At 30.2% G+C, this 10,676-nt stretch overlaps 1 long non-coding RNA gene across 1 annotated transcript; it reads right to left on the bottom strand.

The window, feature by feature from the left end:
- Positions 1–4,430: 4,430 nt before the first annotated feature.
- LOC146999161 (uncharacterized) lies at positions 4,431–10,186 on the bottom strand. Its single transcript, XR_015041459.1, has 2 exons — positions 7,570–10,186; positions 4,431–4,572 (listed from the first exon to the last, which is right to left on the bottom strand). It is a non-coding gene; the product is annotated as an uncharacterized LOC146999161 (long non-coding RNA).
- Positions 10,187–10,676: the final 490 nt, after the last annotated feature.

Raw genomic sequence — 10,676 nt, 5'->3', positions numbered from 1 at the left:
TTATCACGGGAGCCGAGGAGGTTTTCTAATTGATTCAGGATGAACAAGGAAGATCCCATCTTGGATGAAATTTGAAATACAGTCCAGCACTTGGAGACGAGAGCTGTCAGCAAGGAGAAAATTTCAGCTCAGGAATCAGTCGGTGGAATAGGCGAGTCCGACTTCTAAGTTCAAAGAAGAAGCGGGTGTTGGAGGAAGCCAAAAAAAAACAAATGAAGCATTTCTATGGTAGAGAACTAGGTAGAGACAATAGAGACATCTTTCTAGATGACGATTTTCAGCATTAAATTTCTTGAGAACTTTAATGTAAACGCATACACCCCAAAAATATGATGTAGCTACGAAGACCTAGGTATAGACAAAGATACCCGTAAACCAGTGCCCGCGCTCAAGGCGCGGAGGCACAAGGCCCGTAACATTATCGGTTAAGAAAAGCATTTTCTCGGCAGAATCTGCTGCCGATGCGCGCAACCGAAAGGAATTCAAAAGAAAGCAGAAGACGTGTCAAAAAGTATGCTCGTCCCCCAAAACAACCCGTTAAAAGGGGGGACGCCGGACTGCCAAGTTGGCACAACCCACTTTTTGCCGAAAGTTAAAATAATTCCAACAACAACATACCCTCATGTTATCAAGCTCGCCAAATCCACTACTTTGAAACCTCAACGGAAATTCTATGTCGCCAAACCTTCGCCAAATAAACACCACCTGTGGCAGGGAAAAATTAGGAATTTCAACAACCCTGCAAGGGGTCCCAACGAAAGAACGCTGAAACTCGCAAAAAGTGACTTTTCAACCGGAAAGAGGGCATTTCATCTCCCTTTAAGTAAATCACAAGCAAACGAAGAAAAATTTACTAATTAAAGCTCATAACTGAAATGCAATTAAAGTTAGAAAAACGAAAGTTATGTCAAATTAAAGAGCTAATTTTTCTGCAACTAATGATATTATATACTAAGAAATCAAATTAATTTTTGACATGAAAAACTGAGTTTATTACGTGAAAAAAATTACCTATCCATTGTTTGCGTGTACAAGATTGACGACGCAGTTCGCGTAAACTCGGAAAGACAAAATATATTACACTAGAATTAATAGGCCAAAAAAGAATATAACCAAACTTGTGTAGCTCAAATTTTGAATAATTACAAATTAAAATTTTGATTTTTATGAATCATTTTATGGTTTTTTTTTTTTTTTTGAATTTTTACCTTCTAAATTTTCCTACGTTACCAAAAGGTATCCTACAATTGACCATAACACCAGAATACTCTTTCCTACCATAACATCCCAGTATCAATAACCTGTTCTAATTGCGTTGTGTTTATTTCGGAATATCCCTAAAATCCATTTGAGTAAAGACTGGTAAAAATCATGAGCACACAAAATAAATTTAACCATTGAATGATCTGGAAAAACTTATTTATTTATTTATTTAACTCTTATTGCAATTAATATATATATATATCTATTTACCTGGAAAATCAAAATATATTCAACACTGCAGTACTATTGTTTTACAAATCAAACTATTACTGAGTAATTATTTCTTAACATTATTCTTTAGAATTTCTATTATAGTTACTATAGCAATCATGTAAACATACCAGAAATAAACTATAAATTAATGAACTATACTCTCCCCGGGGAGAAAAAAAAATATAAATTTTAACAAGTTACACCTTACACTTCACACAGAATAATCAATACAGAAGACATATTATTGCACTCAATACCATCCAAGAAAAATAAAATAGTTATTGCACATAATAATTTTCATTTCCCACATAGCACAAAAACATCCTTGGGATATCCCAAGGATGTTGCTAGAGGGATATGCGCACATCCTCAGGACATCCCGGAATACCCCGCGAACCTCCTAAACACCTCCTCCCGAGTGCTTAATGTCACATCCCGGGATATCCTCAGGACATCCCAACCAAGTCCCTTCGACAGCGTGCGGGATGTTATTAGGATATGAACTCCTACTTACTACATCCTAAGGACATCCCACAAACCTCCTAAGCACATCCCATTATATCCTAAAAACATCCTATCTATGTCCCATCGACAGCATATGGGATGTTATTAGGATTTAAAGTCCTACTTACTACATCCCGTAATATCCCAATTTCCTCCTAAACTCATCCTCCTGAGCGCTTAATGTCACTTCCCAGTATATCCTTAGGACATCCTATCTACGTCCCACCGACAGCGTATGGGATGTTATCAGGATTTGAAACACTAGTTACAATATCCCTTTAACCTCTTAAATGCATACTCTCAACTGCTTAGTGTCACATCCCAGTATATATACAGAGGAAAATTCCAGTGAAAGTATGTGGTGATGATCTAAAACCTACTTTTTTTTACACATATAGTCTCAAATCGTTCTCTATGGTTACTATGGAAAAATCAGAAATGTTGAAAATATTTATACAACTTTTGTTTTTAAATCTGAATTTGTGAATATATTAAAACTGAGCAAGGAAATTAAAATGAATTATTAATACAAAATATTAAAACTGAAAATTTTGCTTTTATTTTTAAGATATTAAAAATCTTTTGATCATTTTTAAACATCCAATAGCCCCCAAATTGAATTATTCATAATTAAATTATTTTACAAAATCAGTTTCTAATTTCAGTTAATTTGTATTAAAAAATGAATAATAAAATTACCCATTTAATAATCTTTACATAAATGAATCATCTTTCTTTAAAACATGTAAGGAATTTATAGTGTTTTGATGACACTGTTGGGAAATTGTTAAAAGGAAAATATTGTATTTTTAAAACTAAATCAATTCCTAGCCTCAGAATAAATAAATATGTTTTCGTAACATGAGAATGCTGCAGGCTTTTTTATATATTTAATATTTAGTTGTAAAAATTTGACATTATGTTAACAATTCTTTATATCATTCAAAAGGTAACTCAAGCTCTTCTAAAATTCTTTCTGCTCACAAAATTAAAAAAAAAATCTGAAAGGCCTCAGATTTTAGCAGTCACTCAAAGAGGCTAAAAGCTTATGAATGTATAGATTATCAATACAGATGGGGCAGTGGAAATAGCAAAACATTTTATAAGATACTGACACCAGAAAGTTATATATCTTCTATATATTTGAAAAATGAAGAAATATATCATGTAATTATGTAGAAATATTAAAATGTTTTCAATTAGATATATCATGAATTAAATGCATTTTAAATCAATCAGATTAAAAATTAAAAAAAGCATTGTTAAGAACTGTGTGCAATGCTTTTAAATAGCTTGGCTTGTTAGTCAATAATATATTAGATTTTAAAGGTAAATATGTTAAATTTTGCCAAATGGCAAGACTTGAATGAAAAGCGAAACAAGTTTACGACTGACGATATGAAGTCAAAAATTCTGAAAATAATTTGCAATGGTTCATTGGTATTATTTTATGCAAAATTCAGTAAAATGAAATTTACCCGTTGAAATCAGCACCAAATTAAACTTTGTAAATTCTAGCGCATGTTAAAGGTTGTCTCATCCAGAATTTTATTACTAACCATTCATTTCAGAGCAAAATAAAACAGTAATTGCCATTTATATGACAATCAATATCAAAAATTTAAATCTGCATTTTACGCAACATAGAAAAACTTCAAAAAATCTACTGTTTACCATGCAATTAAGGCATTTTATTCTGCTATCAACTCTACCAATTATTAATTCTATTAAGTATATTCAGTTTACTTTTTCTGCTCAATATATGCAATGTAAAATTTTCCATAAATTTATTAATTCATTTTATTTTGAGGTGAGCTTTTATTCAACTCTCAATGTCAACGAAAATGTTTAGTTCATTTTTTATTCGGTCTCAAAAGAGAAATCAAAATACGTGGATTTATGTACGTGTATTCATGAATCAAAATGATCATCTGAAATCAAAATGATCTCTGTCATGAGAAATCACAGTGAGAAAAGCACTGCTACCTTAAACTGTGATTATATATAACAAATGCAGTGAATTATAGTTAAAAAATAGTGAAAATATTTATATTTCTGAACTATTTCATATATAACATTTTCAGTTTCGCATATGTGGCAATTTAAGAACTTTTTTACGTATACCAATTTTTTGAAATATCTGCAAATTTTTGTATCTTCAAGGAAAGCTTATTCTTCCACCTTTAGTATATAAGTAATGATAATTTACCAGATAAAATTACTTAATGGGGAATACAGAAAAATATCTAACCACTTACCTTTGTGACTTCATCTGCAAAGAGACTAAAAAAATAGTTCAGCTAAATCTGCTATAATAAATATTTATAATAATGCTAAATTATGCAATATCTATTAATATGACAAATTTTTGTAAAGCTATTTATTTGGATGAAAAATAAACACATTCAGAAATTTATGGCACTATATTATGATTAACAGAGGAAAAACACTTTTCAAAATTCAAAATAGTTTTTATTAATCCAATTTATCACATTTTATTTGAATTCATGAAAAACAATCTTATATCCATGTATTCTTATGTATATAAGAACTCTTGATAAATTGGATCTCTATCATTGCCTTTCACAGCACCTAAAATAAAAAAACACTCACAATTACTATATGTGAATATAATTCATAATTAAATTTAAACAAATGACTATTAGAATGCAAATTAAAGGAAGCATTTAAAATATTTTAACATTTAGTACCTATAAACAGAGTAGCAATTATTTGATTTTTCGATTACAGTAAAATAAACATGGGGGTGCCTTTTAAAATTTTTTATGTCAGAAAATAAACTCAAACCACCAGCTGAACATATGAGCAGTTTTATCAATCAGCTACTGGTAGGTAACCTGGATACCGAATCAACATATAAAGTTGCCGAGATAAAGAGAGAAACAAAATTATGATAATCACATCTTACCTATTCATAAAACTATTTTAAATTTAATGTGTAGGCAAGTCCAAAAAGAGTGAGAATGAATTTATTTTGCAACACAAAGTAAAGTTTTGCAGGAGCAAAAAAAACTTGTCTCATGAGATTGGCAAGTAAAAAATAATTAACTGCATCTGGTAACATTTATCTGACAACACATAAGTAATTGTTAGCTACGTGCAGAAAATAAAATCTGATCAGGGGCGTAGCTAGAGGGGGGCAAGGGGGGGGCATCTGTCCCCGGGTGCAGAATCCAAGGGGCGCCAAACTGATGTTAGAACATTTTAGAATTAAATGTTTTCCATCCTTGGCAAGCAGTAGGGGGCGTGAAATCTTCAGTTGTCCCTGAGCGCTGAAAACCCTAGCTATGACTCTGAATCTGATCATGTTAATGCAATTTTAAACTTTTGAATTTAACCGCAGAAATTTACCAAAGAAGTACTTACAGTAGTAAATGAAGATGTGGCTAATCTTTACTGTATGGTACACCTTGGTTTCTGTCTGAAAAAAAATCGCAAAGTGGTATTGGTTGTTTGTGAAATGTGGAAGCCCATTGCGTCAAATAAGTTTTTCGGTAACCCTAATGTTGATAATGTTGGCGAAAGTAGCCTTTGGGGAAAAAAAAAACTTTTTTTTGTCAATAAAAAGGAGTTATTTCTGCAAATATTGCCAACGTGCTGTGATAAATTTAGTTTTGGGCTACTTTTTTTAATAGTAAACCTTTTGTACGGTCCCAGGTTTTTGGTTCTTACCATTCTTTTCAATTGCTGTGTTTGGTTGCATGGAAGTGGTATGGTCTTGTATTTTGAACATGCTATTTATTATTTTGGTGTGGGTACCATCGTTTGAGTATGTCTGAGGTGACTAAGAGACGAAAAATTTAATTGAATTGCTTACCTGGAGGATGGTGGTGGGAAGCCTCAACATACGCATGTGAAAAAAAAGGTATGTTAAAAAAATGACGTTTCATTAATTTTTTTTGTCTCTGTGTGTTAATTTTTGTTAGAAGATTTGTTGTTTAATGTTTTTATGTTAGGAAATATGTATTTTTGGTAACTTATTCCTCTCTGTTTGTGTATTTTTGGTAGTCTGTGTGTTAAGACAGTGGCGAATTTTTTCTGGTAACTATGATATTTTTAACTTTTTGATTTTCTTAAAGTGAAAATAGATCAATGTGTACATGGACAAAGTTAAGGCAGTGCACAATGCCCAGTTTGTGCAGTTCTCTGTTTTAATAGGTCGATGTGTACATGGACACAGAGTTTGTGTATGTCTGACTTCTTATTTTGGTTTTGTGTAGCGGCCACCTTGAAATTGGTGCCAATCCTCTCAGGTGACGATCTTGATATAAAAAAAAGAAACGATTCGCCAAGGGTTACAGTAGAGTAAATTTTTACCAAAGATGTTCTACCATAATCACCATTTCAGTGGTTTAAACACTAGTGGAGCAGTATGCAGAGATGAAGATTTGAGTTTTGTTTACACAGCATGATGGTTTAGGCACTCCAGCCATTACAGTGAACAAAATTATAATAAACATAGCCACAATAATTGTCTATAAATATTGATGTATAACACTGCATTAACTAATATATTTCTTATGCTAGTATATACAGAATCCTTAATCGAAGGGAAAATCAGAAGACTGTGCATGCATTTTCCTTTAACTGAAACATGGATTTGACCATACAAATCTCAGTCTTATGGGACATGCCACACTATGCAGATAGACAGTAAAAAGTGCTTGTGTTGTTTTTATTTGTTAGAGGTATGAAATAAATATACTTCTAGATTTTAATTTTTTCTTTTCTTGTTTTACATTTGGATTACCTATCAAAAGTAAGGAATTTTGATATTATTACAATATCGGAGTTAAAATAACAATTATCGGACATGTTAAAGTAACGAAAATTTTAAATTAGGTTAAAAAGTAACCCTTAATGTGGCATATTTTTGAATTAAACTCTATCGACATTAAAAACAACAAAACGTCCCTCTTTATTAAAGACTTTAATTAACTAATTTTAAATACGGAGCTATGAATGAATTTTTTCCCTTGCATGTTATAATAACTGAAACAAAATTACTCTGATACAGTCAAAATTCCTAAATGCAAGTACATAAAATTTACTTTAGCAATTTAAAGAGATGAGACACACTGAACACATGAATAAATTTCTATCAAAGAATAATTTATTAAATTTGGCCCATTCCATAGTAAACTTTAACCATTAGATTACATTATTACACCATGTTATCAGTTTGAAAAGCAAGTCATATGCCAGATCTTGGATGTAAAAGAAATGCACAAAATAATATACAGATTATTGAAAAATGATGTATACCAATGTTTATAGATATGATTAAATGTAACAGAAAATTTACTGTCACAACCACATTTTTAAGTGAAATGTATTATTTTAACATTTTACAATATTTAAGCTATGGCATTAAATGCAACATTATGTGCCTGGATATAAGTTAGTAAATTAAAAAAATAATAATAATAATCAAAGAATGAATGTCATGAAAAATTTCAAAAACAAGCAGAATTTAATTTAGACGACCTTTAGACACTTATGATAAATAAATTTGAGGATTCTTCACCCAAAATTAAATTATAATTAACTAAAACCAGTTTGACTGACCTTCTACAAAATCCTTCAGCTGCAATTTTTTCTAGCTTGAAAACCAAATTCTTCTCCACATGGTAATAACATCTTAACCAGTTGAAATTCCTGCAGAAAGTTTGATAACACAGTAATAGAATTAATAGAATAGAAAAATCAACACAAAAGTATAGAACATCATTTAAACTTAACATTATTACAAATTTTGGTGCTTTCTGACTATCTGCAAAGCTGTGAAAATTGGCAAAATGGTTAGTTTATGGTTCATATCTACTGCTCTGTTTACAAGTAGTAATTCAAATAAGCACTTTATAAGAAACAAGAAATTTTAGGATGCACACACACAAAAATATATACATTGGTCAATATTCACATATTTTTCATCCAATGGAATACTATTCAGAAATAAAGATTAAATATAAAGCATGTAAATACATGTGTGTGGTATGCACATTCATAGTTTGCTATTATCGTGTGCATACTCTTGCTGTTTTAGCATAAGTTGAAGCTGTGAGGGCAGATGATAAGAAAGTGTCAGAATTTTTCATGTATAAGAAAAGATTGCCCTGACAATAGTATCTCAATTGTTTAGCACTGACATTTACATAGCACATTAGAAATATATAGTAATATATGTATAATAAAAAGATAATTGCATATTATTAATTCATTTTTTAAATGCCAAACTTTAACAATTCTTTCACATATAATTAAACAGAATTCTTTCACATGAACATCTAAAATCCATTCTTAACTAAAGAATAAATAATAAAACCGTGTAAATTTCTTATCAAGCCCATCATTTCCGAAATGTCTACTTCTGAAAGTTCCCAGCATTTCTCAATATATTATTAAATTACTAAACTAAGCATCAATGATTGTCATGTTCGCTAATGTGGCAATATCTTTCACACTTCTTTGTTACCACAAGTAACAAGTAGGCTTCAATAAATCTTTAACTGTTACATGCTACTTTTGTCTAAAATTTGTACAAATAAATAAATTAAATGAGCTCTTTATAATATGCTCAAAGAAGTAATTTTGTATGAAAATTTGTATGTTATATATTGGCCTGATTAATGATTCAGGAAATAATTCGGGTTTTCAAAGTGCTTCCAATAATTCAAATTTCAGCTTGTGTCAAAATAAAATCTATAACACAAAGATAAGCAAATTTCCTTATGAACAATGCATTTTAACATTATTCAATCACTGGCAATCACACAGTACTGATTGCTTCAATAAACATTACTGTAACTGTGTTATTTAAAAGACTGTAATGTTTTAATTATTTCTTTAATTAAAACATTACAGTCTTTTCCTCCTTCTAACACCAAAAGAAAACCCAGATAAGAAATATAAAAATATCAGTAAAAATAAATTATATTATTGAATGACACTTTACATTAATTACACTTATGCATATATTATTTTATTATAAATTATTTCAAAATCAAAGAAGAGAAGGGGGAGAAACTTTAATATTGACATTTCTAAAATGATATAAACATTAATCATTTAGTACAGTTTGTTATTTCAGGCAAAAAGAATTCACTTTTCTGGATAGCATTTATATTTCCATCTCACTTTCAATGAAACATTAAGAGAAATGCATATAATTTAAACACCAATTTATTTTATTTATCAGACAGATTATGTTAACTCGAAAAAACCTATCAGTAAAATTCGGTAGTAATAATTCTGAATGTTAGGCAACTTGCAAGATTCAACAAAAATTATGAATACTTTTATTATAATGACAATACTACAGTAACATGAACATAAAATTAAACTGCATATAACTATAAAATAAGCCAGCATATAATAATGGTGCATTGGTTTCTAAAACAATGGACTCGATGAAAAAATACATGTATTATGGTAGCTATTCATATTCTTCAGCTTTTCTAATATTCTCATGTTCACTTTACATAACTAAAGTATCTAAAATACAATAAAAATGCATAAAATATTTATGAGAAAATGTTAAAAGCAATCATAAGCATTTGATTGAATGACCATATTTTGTCTTCCTGCAAGTCGAATCTTAAAATGATATGCAGTTTGAAAAATGCTTAATCCTTTTATAAAATATTCAAAAAAAGATTTAAAAAAGGTACTGTTCTGTTATCAGGACCGGGTTCAGAATTGTATTTATGTATGCTTGTATATTTGTATGTTTGTGTGTCTACATATACACATCTATGCACATACTTACGAACACAGGTTCATACATTTCCGATTCTGGTCCCAATAACAGAACAATACCCCCAAAAAAACTTGAATTACAAACTAGATTAAGATAATGTTTCAACCATACATATTTTGGACAAAACAATGCAAACTCTTATTTTAATACAATTGTTCAAACTATTTAACATAAATTTATTGCTGCAATAAAATAATAAGCAATCTGATCACACATATTATTTTGAAACTGAATGCATAAACTAGACTAAAAAAAATTCAGTCATAAACATTTGGATAGCAGGGCAAATTAGATATTTGAAAAGACAGCCAGCCATTGAGATACACTAATTCACGACAGAATGGTAACAATTCATAAAGCTGTGAAACATTTAACAGTCAAAATGACATAAATTCGAAAAGCAAAAAAAGTAAACATACAAGTATTGCAACTGAACTTACCTTTCATGCAACAAAAAATATCCATACAAGTTAACCTCATGGCGCAGCCATTTTGGATTTAGTTTCAAATCAGACAGATGTTTACGGATTTGCGGAAGAATACGAGGAACTAGTAGTTTGCCGGATACAATGTGCAATGACGCGAAAGAATATAGTTCTGTAGAAGTTCCTACATTATTCCGTAATAAACAGTACTATTTCCTAATTTTTAGTTATCTAATTAATTAATTAATAGGGAAATAGTTAAATAATGCCGAATTCATTTTTAATGAAATGTAAAATTTTGCATGTATGGGACGACCACCTTCCGTCCAATATTTCTGAGAATATAAACAAATTTTGGAATCTGAGAGTATCAGTAAATAAATATATAGAATATCGCCTCTCAAACGACCACTTCTGAAAGTGACCAATAGTTCTGAGATTATAAATAAATATTGATATTAAGCATTATTTCTATAAGACGACCATCTCTA

This window comes from Stegodyphus dumicola, chromosome 1, assembly GCF_044657685.1.
Source record: "Stegodyphus dumicola isolate Sdum_Otavi_A_Nest chromosome 1, ASM4465768v1".
NCBI classification, from domain to species: domain Eukaryota; kingdom Metazoa; phylum Arthropoda; class Arachnida; order Araneae; family Eresidae; genus Stegodyphus; species Stegodyphus dumicola.
Note: the sequence above shows the minus strand (reverse complement) of the source record. Positions and strands in the feature narration are given on the sequence as shown.